Raw genomic sequence first — 16220 nt, 5'->3', positions numbered from 1 at the left:
AATAAATTGACAAGTGAAAAACCAATACAGTACAGCATCAATATTTTATTTTTTGACAACAGTAAAGCCAATGAGCCAATCAGGATTCAGAGCACAATGCGGTGAAATAATATCCACACTGTAAAAATTCTGTAAAGCAGCGAACCCGTGAAAGATGTATATGTACAAAGCCATACACATAAGTGGTACGCAGGTACACATGCGCGACAGAAATCACTGAGTAACATAGCGTTGCTCACTTCGCGTATGTTACCCTCCCTAACTAGTTGAGCCAGACAGAGTGGAAAGTGGCTGACAAAAAAAAAAAAAAAAAACCTAGCGCTGCAAGCAGCTATAACGGGCCCTCGCAGTGCATGTATGGCTAATGCAGGTGAACAGTCGAAGTCGATGTTTTAGAAAAGGTCAAACTTTCATTAGCATTTGCTCAGCAGGCGCAACTAAGTAAATGGAATCGGAAAAATTGTATTATTTTCGTCCAAAAGGTTATTCTAGAACTACAATGGAATGTAAGTTTGTTGATGTCTGAAGCTGTAGCTATATTTTTGTTTTGTCGCCAACGGGATAAACAGTGAATACAAACGTAAAAATTATGTTAACCGAGACTTTGTGTTAATGTTTGTGTTTAAAAATAATTTTGGACTTACATTCATTCAGAGTAAATATAAGGAAGATTTGACACCCCACAAAAAGTTCCACAAAAAGTGGATCCAACACATCCACTACACAGCATCATCCACAGACAGAGGAGCTGCTTCAGTGACAGATTGCTGTCACTGTCCTGCTCCACGGACAGGCTGAGGAGATCATTCCTCCCCCATGCCATGAGGCTCTTCAACTCCACCCGGGGCAGTAAAAGCTCACATTAAACTCAAAACCTCATACTCTGCACTGCACTATTCACTTTATACAAGCACCTTAATTATACTTGCACTAGACTCCAACGATTCACACTATTCTGTTTACACTGTTAACAAGCACCTTAAGTATACTTCTGTACTGGACTTATGTGTATCTTGTGTATTTTATTTCTCATATTTTATATCTCGACTTGAGGATACTGCTGGAAATGTGAATTTCCCTACGGGGATGAATAAAGTATCTATCTATCTATCTATCTATCTATCTATCTATCTATCTATCTAAAAAAGTAGAAACCACTATTACATAAACATTACTCTGTGTGGAATGTGACACAGAGACAAATGGCTCTTTGGTCTTTTCTATTTCTTCTTTGCTCTTTATTCCTGTATCAGGAGACTGTTTACTTGTTGAAACACTGCCCCCTAAAGCAGGGAGGAGTATTTTTTCACCCTCCACCCCAAGTCCTGTAAGCCATAAAGGGGTCTATTTTAGTAGGTGTCTTCTACATTGGACTCCCATCAACTACATGAAATTTTGAAAAGACCACCTGGGTTCAATTACAGCAACTTTGTTCGGATTGGCGAGAGAGCGGACTTTGAGGCGATGTACTGGCCGCGCCTATTAGCTAAAAGTCGTAAAATTTGAGAACATTCATGTTCCATGCTTCAACGCTATTTTGGCCAATTTTCTGTTAATTAGCACAGGATTAGCACAGTACAAGAATTAATTTTTGTCACTTGCGGCGAAGGAAATTTGAAACACATATTTTGAAGCCTCCCTCCATCATATTTGTTAGCCTATCTTCACGAAATTTTGCCCTGTTGTGCACCTATGTCAAATAATGCAGAACGGCAAATGTGAAGTTGATCAGGTCAAGGGTTTCAGTACCGAAAAATGTAAAAGAATGGGCCAAATGGCACATTAAAAAGTTCTGGTGTGATGGAGAAGATGAAGTGCATTGTGTTGAGAAAAAGAAGGTTGTAAGAGAAAGTTGAAAGACAAAATTAAATGCATAAGAATTTTGGGGTTGTGGCACGAACAAGTTTGGGCAAGTGAAAACAAATGGAAGAAGGTTGGCATAACTAACGAGATAAGGATGGCAGAATTGTTAGTGACGGACAAATGGAGGCTGTTGCAAAGGCCTCAAACCCACATTTTTGGGGCTGAGTAATTATTGTAGGACATGGATTCCAAAATAATTTGAATTGACTAGGCCACTGCTGGATATCATTTATGAAAACTGCATTTAAAAGTGTGAAATTGGAATTCAATAATTCATCTGTATTGCCACTATCTGATTACAGCAAACCAATTGAGCAAAGAGTGACAGCTAAATGGGGATTCATGACATCAGTCTTGTTGCAGAAGAATGGCGGGAAACTGAGGCCAGTCAAATATTCGAAGGAGTTGGATGCAGTTGCTGGGGCAACCCCTGAAGGTGTTCAGATGGTGCTGGCTGCAGCATTGGCAGTGGAGGCTTCAGTGGAAGTGTTGTTGTTTCACCCCCTCATGTTGAGGGTTCCTTATATATTTGTTTTGTTGTTGGAAACCTGCATGACATTTATTTTGCACCACGTTACTATTATCATGGGGACACATTGTAATTGTTAGAAGTGGAGTATTAAACGCAGCGACACTTTTGCCCACACCTGTAGACGGCACTCCACACGACTGTGGAAGCCACGTCAAAATTTCCATACAACTTAGACCTGACCTGACTGACACCCCTCTCATGACTTGAGAAGTTGTTTGTGTAGACGGTTCAGCGAGCAAAGGGGAAGATGGTCGCAAGCAGGGTGGGATATGTAGTCACTACATTTATGAAAATTTTGTTTCAAGGAACATTAAATTTGACATGTTCCATGCAAGCAGCTAAATTGGCCGCGCTGATGGAAGCGTGTGAAATATTTGAAAGCAAAGATGTTACAATATGGACAGACAGCCAGTATGGCATGTGTTTTGTCAACTTAGGGCTAACTGCGGCTTCAAAACCACGATAGGAAAAGAAAATACCCAATTACAGCAGGAAATGGATTAGGCACAGAAAGCAGCCAAAGAAGCAGCCATAGGTGTGCCCAGAGTTGCCATAGCGCAAGACAGCCGCATTACACACCACATGATGAACAACACACACAGACCATGAAATCAAGGCAGAAATCAGCTCCCAAATTGGAACAACAATATTGGCTAAATAAAAGAGCACAACAAAATGTTGGAGAAAAAAGGAGATTGGCAGATGGAAAACCATGGTTACTAAAATTTTGATTTGAATGAGCAGCAAAGTTGACACATGAGATTTGCCATGTGTCAACAGGAGGGAATTTGTATGCTCAGTTGAATATCGGTTCAGATTAGTACGCATTTTTTTTTGTAAATGTGATATCTGTTTGCAAAATAATGTACAAGTTTATTTGTGACCACATAGAGGCAAATTTCCAGAACCACCCGAACCATTTCATACGATGGGTAACATTGAATTAAATAAGGCATTGGGAAAGCAATGTTGCCTTGTCATAATAGATTTATTCTTAAAGTGAGTTGAATTATTCCCAAAAGCACATTGTAATACGAAAACAGTTATCAAAGCAAAGTGTGAGTGAAGCATACCAACATTTGGCATTCCAAGAGTAACTAGAGCTGCAAGCAGCTATAAAGGGCCCTCGCAGACCTGTGCACGTTGGGGTATGAACAGGTAGGGGTATGAACAAGGACTATGAACGATGAAAAAGTAGTTGTAGATGACTTCAGTGCAGGACTCTTACCAAATATGTAAAATTTAGACAAGGTGGGACAATATGGGTTGAGTTACTGCAGCTTTTATTGTTACAGTTTTGTGGCTTTCAATGCCGTAAAGGCCACACCCACTGTGGAAACATCATACTGATTTGTGGAGGGCATAAGGCATGGCCACTGGCTTTTCAGAAAACATTTAAGGGATATCACTTCAAGGGGCTCAGCAGAGTACATAAAAACGTTAAGGATTTGCTATATTTTTTGCTGCCACTAGGTGGCGCTCGTACTATGATAAAAAAATAGGCCTGTAGGTGTGTTTCACATTGGACTCCCATCCCATATATGAAGTTTTAAAAATATCAGATCGTCTAGGTCCAATTACAGCAACTTTTACCGTTTTCGCGCGAGACATCAGATTTTGAGTTGGCATAGAGGCCACGCCCTTTAATGAAAAGTCATAAAAGTTGAGAACCTTAATGTTCCAATGTGTCATAGCTTTTCTGACCATTTTTGAGTTCATTTAGTCAAACAGGCATTTCACAGTACATAAAAGTATAAAAAAATAGATTTTTGTCCGCCACTGGGTGGCGCTGTAAATGATTTGAAAGTTTATCACATAGCTGTATTATTGCATGACTTTTAAAGTCCCAGGAAAGTTTCAGGTGGTTTAAAGCTGTCATAGCTGAGTTATTAAGATTTTTGTCACTCTTGGCAAAGGAAGTATTAAACATAATTTGAAGCTCCGCCCCCATCTTTTATGTCGAGAGATCTTCACGATATTTAGACTATGTGTGCCCCTCAGTTGGATAATGATTCATGCCAAAGTTGAAGGTAATGGGGTGAATCGTTTAAGAGAAAAAGGCACTAGTTTGAGACCAGCTAATGTATAAGAATGGGACAAAACTGCACATTAAAAAAATTCATAACAATTTTTCTGTACATCCTAGCACATCACGTCTGTTGACATTTTTGTAGGTCTTACAGTCCTTCATTAGCCTACACAGTTTCATAGCTGTCGGTCAAACCAAACAGGATTGACTGTAATCTTTCGACTAATGACTTTTTTTGCAGCCACTAGGTGGCGCTAGCTTTAAACTGGAATAAATTTTTGTCACTATGTTCAGGAGAATATTTTTATCCAATGTGTGATATTGTGAGAAGATCAGATCATCTGGGTCAAATTACAGCAACTTTTACTGGACAGATAAAGCTTCGGAATGAAAATGGTCGTAGAGACCACGGCCATTATCGAAACTTCGTAAAATTTGGTGGAGGTCAGCAAGGCTGTCTAGAGGCTTGTCAGACTTAATTTCAGCGATATTACTTCAAAGGGCTCAGCTAAACACATAAAAACGTTTAAAAAATGCTATATTTTTGCCTGCCACTAGGTGGCGCTCACACTATAGCAAAAAATAAGTTGATAGGTGTATTCCGCATTGGAAATCCATCAAATATGTAATGTTTAGAAAAGATAAGACTATCTGGGACCAAACACAGCAACTTTGTTCGTTTTTGCGAGACATCAGACTGACATTTTTGTTTGCCACTAGATGGCCTTATAAGCAATTGAAGATTTTTTTAAACACTTGTGTTAAGGGCTTAAGTTTCCATGTGTCTGTGAAGTTTCAGATTTTTCCAAGCTTGTAAAGCTGAGTTATAAAGGTTTGTTTCACATGTGGCAAAGTAATCATCAAAGGCATAATTTAAAGCCCCGCCCCCAACATATTTGTTGGCGGATCGTCACAAAAATTTGAACAATTGGGCCTCACAGTCAGATAAAACATCACAGCAAATTTGAAGGCGATCGGGTCAAGCGTTTGGGAGAAAAAAGGAGCAGTTCGGGACCTGCAAATGAGCAAAAACGGGCCAAAAGTGCACATTCAAAAATTCATAACTCTCTTTCTGTACATCTGAGCATATGGCTTGCGCTGACTTTTTTGTAGGGCTCGAGGTCCTACATAAGGCTACAAATTTTTGGAGCTCTAGGTCAAACGGGCCGGGAGTGAGAGGCTATTTTCCACTCATAAGCCCATTTTGGGGCCAATTACAGCCACTTTTTTCGTTTTGGCGAGTCATCTGACTTTGAGGTGGCGTGCAGACTACGCCCATTATCGAAATGTCGTAAAATTTTAAAACCTTAATATTCCATGTCTTAATGATATTCTGACCAATTTTCATGTGTTTTACTCAAACAGACTGAGCACAATACATGAAAGTGTAAAAAATAACATTTTAATCAACCACTAGGCGGCGCTAGTAGGTATTTAAAAAAACTTTTTCAAAGGTGTTAAAGACATAAGTTTCCATGTGTCTATGAAGTTTTAGATTTTTTTAAGCTAGTACATCAAAGTTATTAAGGTTTATGTCACTCTTGGCGAAGGAAAAATTGAACACATAATTTGAAGCCACGGCCCTATCATATATGTCAGCGGATCTGCACCAAATTTTGCCCACTTGTGCCCCTATGTGTGAATATGGACCACAGCAAATTTGAAGGCGATTGAGTTAAGCGTTTAGGAGAAACAAGGAGCAGTTTGGGACCTGCAAACGTGCAAAAATGGGCCAAAAATGCACATTCAAAAATTCATAACTCTTTTTCTGTAAATCTGAGCACATGGCTCGCGCTGACTTTTTTGTAGGTCTCTAGGTCCTACAAATGCCTAAAAATTTTCGTAGCTCTAGGTCAAACGGGCCGGGACCAGGTGCTTTTTTTCGACCTTAGGTGGCGCTGCAGAGCCATTGTTTTTGCATTGTTTTGGGAAACACAAAAATATCCAATTTTTCACCGGGCCCGACAAATGTGCAAATTTTGGTGACTTTTCGTGCATGTTTAGGCCCTCAAAAATGGAAAAGCGCTGCACAGTAAATAATAATAATAACTAGAGCTGCAAGCAGCTATAAAGGGCCCTCGCAGACCTGTGCACGTTGGGGTATGAACAGGTCGGGGTATGAACAAGGACTATGAATGATGAAAAAGTAGTTGTAGATGACTTCAGTGCAGGACTCTTACAAAATATGTAAAATTGAGACAAGGTGGGACAATGTGGGTGGAGTTACTGCAGCTTTTATTGTTACAGTTTTGTGACTTTCAATGCCATATAGGCCACACCCACTGTGGAAACATTGTACATATTTGTGGAGGGCATAAGGCATGGCCACTGGCTTTTCAGAAAACATTTAAGGGATATCACTTCAAGGGGCTCAGCAGAGTACATAAAAACATTAAGGATTTGCTATATATTTTGCTGCCACTAGGTGGCGCTCGTATTATGATAAAAAATAGGCTTGTAGGTGTGTTTCACATTGGACTCCCATCCCATATATGAAGTTTTGCAAACATCAGATCATCTAGGTCCAATTACAGCAACTTTTACCGTTTTGGTGAGAAATCGGTTTTTGAGCTGGCATACAGGCCACGCCTTTTATTGAAAAATCATAAAAGTTGAGAACCTTCATTCTCCACTGTGTCATAGCTTTTCTGACCATTTTTTAGTTCATGTAGTCAAACAGACATTGCACAGTACATGAGAGTGTTTTGCTGCTGTCGCTGTTTTAGCCTTAGCTGGAGAGACGAACGATATTTTTCTTTTATATTTTTCTATTTTTACCACCACCCGTCGGACCTGTGTTCGGTGTTGTTTTTCTTCTTTTTCCTTCATTTTTGAGGACTGTTTCCATTCTTCGATAGCTAGTGATTCGCCGTTTCTCTGAACAGCGCCTAGCTCCGTTCGTCCTCGTGCAGCTCTGCTAGCCTAAGTATTTCGCTCGGCTGTACTAAGGTAAGCATGGCTCCGTGCACCTCCACCTCTTCTGTCACCTGCGACACCTGTGTTATTCTCATGGAGAGGCTTTCTCTCCTAGAGGGCCGTGTCCGTCAGCTAGAGCAGGGTAGTCTGATAATCGTAGATCAGACGGACACATCTGATAATGACAATGCGGGCCGTAGCCCTCCCGCAATGCCGCTAGCGTCGGCTAGTGCGGGTCGTAGCCTACCCGCTAGTCCGGCTAGCATTAGCCCTAAGAAGCCTGCTAGCCGCGGTGAGCCTGTTCGGACGCATAATCGCTTTAGCCCCCTCGCTAGGCAAACTCCTCCTCAGTCTACTGGCTCCCGCACATTAGTTATAGGGGACTCCATCACCCGTAACATCAAGCTTAAAAAGCCAGCCACCGTAATGTGTATTCCTGGGGCCAGAGCACCCGACATTGAAGCTAACCTTAGGGAGCTGACACGCAAGAGGGCTAGACACCAGACTAGTGCAAACAACACTAGCTACTCGGACATAGTGATACACGTCGGCTCCAACGATACTAGAATGAGGCAGTCTGAGATTACAAAGAAGAACATAGCTAGGACTTGTAATCTCGCTAGAAAGATGAGTCGGCATCGAGTTATTGTCTCTGGCCCTCTGCCTGCGAGAGGCAATGATGAGAGGTTTAGCAGATTATTCTCGCTTAACCAGTGGATGGCTGGTTTCTGTAAAGAGCAGGGTTTCCAGTTTGTAGATAATTGGCCCTCTTTCTGGGGCCGGCCCGACCTGCTGAGGACAGATGGCCTTCACCCTAACTGGAAAGGCGCTGTCACTCTTTCTAGAAACATAGATTACTGTTTGAGCCTTCCATGACTTCCCACATTAGAGCATGTCGGGTCGCAGGCGAGTAGCGAGCCTGCTAGAACGGGTGTGGAGTCGTTAAGGCTAGAGTTAACCGGCACTAGGCTGGACTGTTACAACACACATAGCATACTTAGTCTAGGTCACTGCAATCCACACACTGTTTCAATACCTAATGCTGAATGCCCTAATGATAAGATTTCTGCTGAGGTGGTGTTGATTAAGGAAAACAGCCCTGCCTCTTTAATCAGTAAGACTAGTGATAAAGTGCCTAGGCGAAATATTAATATCAATATGCGCGCTGTAGTCGTCGACAATCGAATTCCTACTTTACTAACATCGCGACGAGGTTTTAATTACTCAAAATATAGAGCAAGCCCCAGCCATAAAAATCTTGTTGGTATTAGTACTACCAACACGAGGACTCAGAATAGTCCGGGAAAAATGTCCCAGTTTAAATTCGGCTTCATAAATATTAGGTCACTCGCTTCAAAAGCCCTTCTTGTAAATGATCTTATTACAGATCAAAATCTTAACGTGCTTGGTCTCTGCGAAACCTGGCTAAAACCAAATGAATTCCTACCATTAAATGAGGCCTCACCCGCAAACTTTGTGGGCTCACATGTTGCCCGTCCTTGTAAAAAAGGGGGGGGTGTCGCCCTAATTTCTGAATCTGATCTTAGGCTTAGCACGAGCACGAGTCACACTTTCAAGACATTTGAGGCTCTCGTTATGCGATCGAGCTCCTCACCACCATTTTATGTGGTAGTTATTTACCGTCCTCCTGGCCCATACTCTGGATTCTTAGATGAATTCCCTGAACTTATGGCTGACTTAATAACTCACACAGATAATATATTAATTATGGGTGACTTCAATATTCATATGAACTCCCCATCAGAGCCACTTACTGTAGCTTTTCAAGCAATAATCGATGCATTTGGTTTTACACAAATAATAAAAGCAGCAACACACCGGAATGGTAATATCTTAGACTTAGTGCTAACCCGTGGCCTAACTGCCTCAAACGTCATAATTCTGCCACATACTAACGTTATGTCTGATCATTATCTTATAACATTTGAAGTCCTAGCTCAGTGTGGTCTTGTTGTCCACAACCAAGGCTTTAAGAGCCGTGATATTAATTCTTCAACGACTGCTGCACTTTCTGAATTACTGCCTTCCGCAACAGCTGCCTTTCCGTCTTTCACTGGCTCAGTCGATAAGCTCGCGAATGATTTTAATTCGGTTCTTCTAAATTCCCTAAACTCTATTGCGCCGCTGAAACTTAAAACTCGTCCGAAGCGGCGCACTCCGTGGTTTACGGAGGAAACGCGTACGTGTAAACTGTTAAGTAGACAACTTGAGCGTAAATGGCGAACAACTAAACTTGAGGTTTTCCGTCAGGCCTGGTGCGATAGCTTGCTGAAATATAAAGAGGCTCTTAGGCTAGCAAAAACTAATCACTTTTCCAAAATGATTAGTCTTAATAAAAACAACCCAAAGTATTTATTTGAGACGGTAGCGCAGCTAACACAGCAGCAGCAGGTTAATCAAAATTCCCTCCATTCAGCACACGATTTCATGCAATCCTTTACTCAGCGGATTCAGCTAATAAAGGAAGAAATAAAAAAGGCAGCGCCGCTCACCACCTCAACTGTGATTGTTGATGCTAGTTCGGACAATCAGGTTCATGAAAGTCTGGCTACCCTGTCCCAGTTTGATTTAGTATCCCTGGAGTGTCTTACACAACTGGTTAATGCAGCAAAGCCGACGTCCTGCATGCTCGACCCGCTTCCAGGCAAACTCGTCAAAGAGTTGTTCCCGATCTTGGGGTCGTCTGTCTTGAATATTATCAACCTGTCACTCTCCTCTGGCATTGTACCTGAAGCTTTTAAGACGGCCGTCATTCAACCATTACTTAAGAAACCACACCTAGATCCTGAAGATCTCGCTAACTATAGGCCAGTGTCACACCTTCCGTTTATCGCCAAAATTCTTGAGAAAGTTGTAACACAACAGCTTAGTGATTTTATGATAGACAACAATAGATTTGAACTCCTTCAGTCAGGTTTTAGGGCCAACCACTCAACTGAGACAGCCCTAGTAAAAGTGACGAATGATCTTCTCTTAGCCTTGGATTCCAACATCTCATCAATATTATTACTGCTTGATCTTAGTGCCGCATTTGACACTATTGATCATCATATTCTTATAGAACGTCTTAGATCATGTGTTGGTATCTCGGGATCAGCACTTTCTTGGTTCAGATCTTACATCCTGGGAAGGACGCATAGTGTCTCTTATGGCGACGCGATCTCTGAGTCTTTCTCCGTCTCATGTGGTGTCCCGCAGGGGTCAGTACTTGGCCCCTTACTGTTCAACATCTACATGATTCCTCTCGGCGATATTATACGTAAACATGCTATTAGTTTTCATTGCTATGCTGATGATACCCAACTCTATATGCCCTTAGAAATAACGGATCCGTGCAAGTGCAGTAAACTGGAGGCTTGCCTTGCCGAGATTAAACAATGGATGTCTTCCAATTTTCTGCTTCTCAACCCTAATAAAACTGAGATGTTATTTATTGGCCCTGCTCATCATCAGCACCTGCTTAAGAATACCACGCTGAACCTAGAAAACTGTATTATTTCCCAAAGTAGTTCTGCAAAAAATCTCGGCGTGATATTTGACTCAACTCTCTCCTTTCGAACACATATTAATAACATGACAAGAACGGCGTTTTTTCACCTCCGCAATATAGCTAAAATTCGCCCTATTCTTTCTCTTAGCGATGCAGAAACATTAATTCATGCATTTGTTACGTCGCGCCTAGACTATTGCAACATTTTGTTTTCTGGCCTTCCCATGTCTCACATTAAAAGCCTGCAGTGTGTACAGAATGCAGCGGCGAGACTATTGACAAGGACGAGAAAGTTTGATCATATTACTCCGATTCTAGCTGACCTGCATTGGCTTCCAATACACGTGAGATGTGATTTTAAGGTGTTGTTAATTACTTATAAAATTTTACACGGTTTAGCTCCTTCCTATCTCGTCGACTTAGTATCACCTTATGTTCCGTCCCGACAACTTCGATCGCAAAATGCCGGTTTGCTATCGACCCCACGGGCTAAAAAGAAGTCTGCGGGATCAAGGGCATTTTCCATTCGCGCGCCAGTACTATGGAATGCCCTACCTATGGAAGTTCGCGCAGCCACCTCGGTAGAAATCTTTAAATCCGGACTAAAAACACATCTATACTCAAAAGCATTTAGTTAAATTAGCCTGTCTGCAGCCTTCTTCTTTTTTCCTGCCCCCCTCTTCCGGCCGGGAGAGGGGGCTAGCTAGATGGTGAGGGTTGACTTGACCGCCTCCATTGGGTCCTGCGCTGGTCGACCATCACGGGTTAGGAGTCTAGCCGTCTGCGGTCCACCTGGCTGGAATGCGGGATGGTTCCTGCCCAATGGCTTTGCCTGCTGTCAATGACATCACTGCACTATATAGCACAATATGTTTTCTGTAATTTATATTGTTTCTGTGTTCGGTACATGCAGCATCCACTTCAACCTGTGGGCCTGGAAGGGGGCTCCTCCCACCTGTGGTCCCTTCTGGAGGTTTCTGATTTTCCCCAAATTGGGGTTTTTGAGTTTTTCCTTCCCCTTCTGGGAGCTTTGACAGGGGATGCTGTTGTGTACCTTACATTGAAAAGATGTCTCTGTATGACCTCTTTTCATTCTGTGAAGCCCTTTGAGACTTCGGTGATTTAGGGCTATATAAATAAAATTTGATTGATTGATTGATTGATGAGAGTGTAAAAAATGAGATATTTGTCCGCCACTAGGTGGCGCTGTAAATGATTTGGATGTTTATCACATAGCTGTATTAGGGCATGACTTTTAAACTCCCTGCAAGTGTTTCACATGATTTGAAGCTGAAACAGCTGAGTTATTAAGGTTTTTGTCACTCTTGGCGAAGGAAATATTCAAAACAATTTGAAGCTCCGCCCACATCTTACAAGTCATGGGATCTTCACAATTTTTGGGAGATTTGTGCCGCTATATCTGCTAATAGTCCATGCCAACGTAGAAGTTAATCGGGTGAACCGTTTAAGAGAAAAAGGCACTAGATTTAGACCGGCTAATGTCTAAGAATGGGGCAAAATTGCACATAAAAAAAATCATAAAAATTATTCTGTACATCTTAGCACATCAGTCCTATTGACTTTTTTGTAGGTCTTACAATCCTACATATGCCTAAAAACTTTTATAGTGTTAGGTCAAACCAAACAGGAATGACTGCAATCTTTCGACTAATGACATTTTTTGCAGCCACTAGGTGGCGCTAGCTTTAAACTGGAATATATGTTTGTCGATGTCTTCAGGAATAGATTTTCATCCAATGTGGGAAATTGTGAGAAGATCAGATCATCTGGGTCAAATTACAGCAGCTTTTACTGGTCCGTTAAATTTTCGGAATGAAAATGGATGTAAAGGCCACGCCCATGATCGAAATTTCGTAAAATTTGGTGGAGGTCAGCAAGGCTGTCTAGAGGCTTGTCACACTTAATTTCAGCGATATTACTTCAAAGGGCTCAGCTAAACACGTAAAAATGTTACAAAAATGCTATATTTTTGGCTGCCACTAGGTGGCGCTCGCACTATAGCAAAATATACGTTAATAGGTGTATTCCGCATTGGAAATCCATCAAATATGTAATGTTTAGAAAAGATAAGACCATCTGGGACCAAACACAGCAACTTTGTTCGTTTTGGCGAGACATCAGACTGACATTTTTGTTTGCCACTAGATGGCCTCACAAGCAATTGAAGATTTGTTTAAACACTTGTGTTAAGGGCTTGAGTCTCCATGTGTCTGTGAAGTTTCAGATTTTTCTAAGCTTGTAAAGCTGAGTTATAAAGGTTTGTTTCACATGTGGCAAAGTAATCATCAAAGGCATAATATGAAGCCCCGCCCCCAACATATTTGTTGGTGGATCGTCACAAAAATTTGAACAATTGTGCCTCACAGTCAGATAAAACATCACAGCAAATTTGAAATCGATCGGGTCAAGCGTTTGGGAGAAAAAAGGAGCAGTTCGGGACCTGCAAATGAGCAAAAACGGGCCAAAAGTGCACATTCAAAAATTCATATCTCTCTTTCTGTACATCTGAGCATATGGCTCGCGATGACTTTTTTGTAGGGCTCGAGGTCCTACATAAGGCTACAAATTTTTGTAGCTGTAGGTCAAACGAGCCGGGAGTGAGAGGCTATTTTCCACTCATAAGGCCATTTTGGGGCCAATTGCAGCCACTTTTTTCGTTTTGGCGAGTCATCTGACTTTGAAGTGGCGTGCAGACCACGCCCATTATCGAAAAGTCATAAAATTTTAAAATCTTAATATTCCATGTCTTAATGATATTCTGACCAATTTTCACTTGTTTTACTCAAACAGACTGAGCACAATACATGAAAGTGTAAAAAATGACATTTTAATCAACCACTAGGCAGCGCTAGTAGGTATTTAAAAAAACTTTTTTTAAAGGTGTTAAAGACATAAGTTTCCATGTGTCTATGAAGTTTTACATTTTTTTAAGCTAGTACATCAAAGTTATTAAGGTTTTTGTCCCTCTTGGCGAAGGAAAAATTGAACACATAATTTGAAGCCACGCCCCAATCATATATGTCAGCGGATCTGCACCAAATTTTGCCCACTTGTGCCCCTATGTGTGAATATGAACCACAGCAAATTGGAAGGCGATTGAGTAAAGCGTTTAGGAGAAACAAGGAGCAGTTTGGGACCTGCAAACGTGCAAAAATGGGCCAAAAATGCACATTCAAAAATTCATAACTCTTTTTCTGTACATCTGAGCACATGGCTCGCGCTGACTTTTTTGTAGGTCTCTAGGTCCTACATATGCCTAAAAATTTTCGTAGCTCTAGGTCAAACGGGCCGGGACCAGGTGCACTTTTTCGGCCTTAGGTGGCGCTGCAGAGCCATTTTTTTTGCATTGTTTTGGGAAACACAAAAATATAAAATTTTTCACCGGGCCCGACAAATGTGCAAATTTTGGTGACTTTTCGTGCATGTTTAGGCCCTCAAAAATGGAAAAGCGCTGCACAGTAAATAATAATAATAATAATAACTAGAGCTGCAAGCAGCTATAAAGGGCCCTCGCAGACCTGTGCACGTTGGGGTATGAACAGGTCGGGGTATGAACAAGGACTATGAATGATAAAAAATTTGTTGTAGATCACTTCAGTGCAGGAGTATTACCAAATATGTAAAAGTTAGACAAGGTGGGACAATGTGTGTGGAGTTACTGCAGCTTTTATTGTTCCAATTTTGTGACTTTCAATGCCATTTAGGCCACACCCACTGTCGAAACATTGTACTGATTTGTGGGGGGCATAAGGCAATGCCACTGGCTTTTCAGAAAACATTTAAGGGATATAACTTCAAGGGGCTCAGCAGAGTACATAAAAACATTAGGGATTTGCTATATTTTTAGCTGCCACTAGGTGGCGCTCGTACTATGATAAAAAATAGGCTTGTAGGTGTGTTTCACATTGGACTCCCATCCCATATATGAAGTTTTGCAAACATCAGATCATCTAGGTCCAATTACAGCAACTTTTACCGTTTTGGGGAGACATCAGATTTTGAGTTTGCATAGAAGCCACGCCCTTTAATGAAAAGTCATAAAAGTTGAGAACCTTAATGTTTCAATGTGTCATAGCTTTTCTGACCATTTTTTAGTTCATTTAGTCAAACAGGCATTTCACAGTACATAAAAGTATAAAAAATGAGATTTTAGTCCGCCACTGGGTGGCGCTGTAAATGATTTGAAAGTTTATGACATAGCTGTATTATTGCATTACTTTTAAAGGCCCAGGAAAGTTTCAGATGGTTTGAAGCTGTCATAGCTGAGTTATTAAGATTTTTGTCACTCTTGGCAAAGGAAGTATTAAACATAATTTGAAGCTCCGCCCCCATCTTTTATGTCAAGAGATCTTCACGATATTTGGACTATGTGTGCCCCTCAGTTGGATAATGATTCATGCCAAAGTTGAAGGTAATGGGGTGAATCGTTTAAGAGAAAAAGGCACTAGTTTGAGACCAGCTAATGTCTAAGAATGGGACAAAACTGCAAATTAAAAAAATTCATAACAATTTTTCTGTACATCCTAGTACATCACTTCTATTGACTTTTTTGTAGGCCTTGCAGTCCTTCATTTGCCTACAAATTTTCATAGCTGTAGGTCAAACTAAACAGGATTGACTGTAATCTTTCGACTAATGACATTTTTTGCAGCCACTAGGTGGCGCTAGCTGTAAACTGAAATATATTTTTGTCGATATGTTCAGGAGAATATTTTCATCCAATGTGTGAAATTGTGAGAAGATCAGATCATCTGGGTCAAATTACAGCAACTTTTACTGGACAGATAAAGTTTCGGAATGAAAATGGTCGTAGAGGCCACGGCCATTATCGAAACTCCGTAAAATTTGGTGGAGGTCAGCAAGGCTGTCTAGAGACTTTTCAGACTTAATTTCAGCGATATTACTTCAAAGGGCTCAGCTAAACACATAAAAACGTTTAAAAAATGCTATATTTTTGGCTGCCACTAGGTGGCGCTCGCACTATAACAAAAAATACGTTGATAGGTGTATTCCGCATTGAAAACCCATCAAATATATGAACTTTAGAAAAGATAAGACCATCTGGGACCAAACACAGCAACTTTGTTCGTTTTGGCGAGACATCAGACTGACATTTTTGTTTGCCACTAGGTGGCCTTATAAGCAATTGAAGATTTTTGTAAACACATGTGTTAAGGGCTTGAGTCTCCATGTGTCTGTGAAGTTTCAGATTTTTCCAAGCTTGTAAAGCTGAGTTATAAAGGTTTGTTTCACATGTGGCAAAGTAATCATCAAAGGCATAATATAAAGCCCCGCCCCCAACATATTTGTTGGCGGATCGTCACAAAAATTTGAACAATTGTGCCTCA

At 41.1% G+C, this 16220-nt stretch overlaps 1 protein-coding gene across 6 annotated transcripts in view; it reads right to left on the bottom strand.

Moving 5' to 3' along the window:
- The window catches only part of galnt7 (UDP-N-acetyl-alpha-D-galactosamine: polypeptide N-acetylgalactosaminyltransferase 7), a 158314-nt gene that overhangs the window by 96397 nt on the left and 45697 nt on the right, over positions 1-16220 (bottom strand). The window lies entirely within an intron of this gene.

Source organism: Hippichthys cyanospilos, chromosome 7 (assembly GCF_059441005.1).
Source record: "Hippichthys cyanospilos isolate Australia breed blue-spotted pipefish chromosome 7, RoL_Hcya_1.0, whole genome shotgun sequence".
Lineage (NCBI taxonomy): Eukaryota > Metazoa > Chordata > Actinopteri > Syngnathiformes > Syngnathidae > Hippichthys > Hippichthys cyanospilos.
The sequence above is the reverse complement of the archived record's forward strand: the minus strand, read 5'-3'. Positions and strand labels throughout refer to the sequence as shown.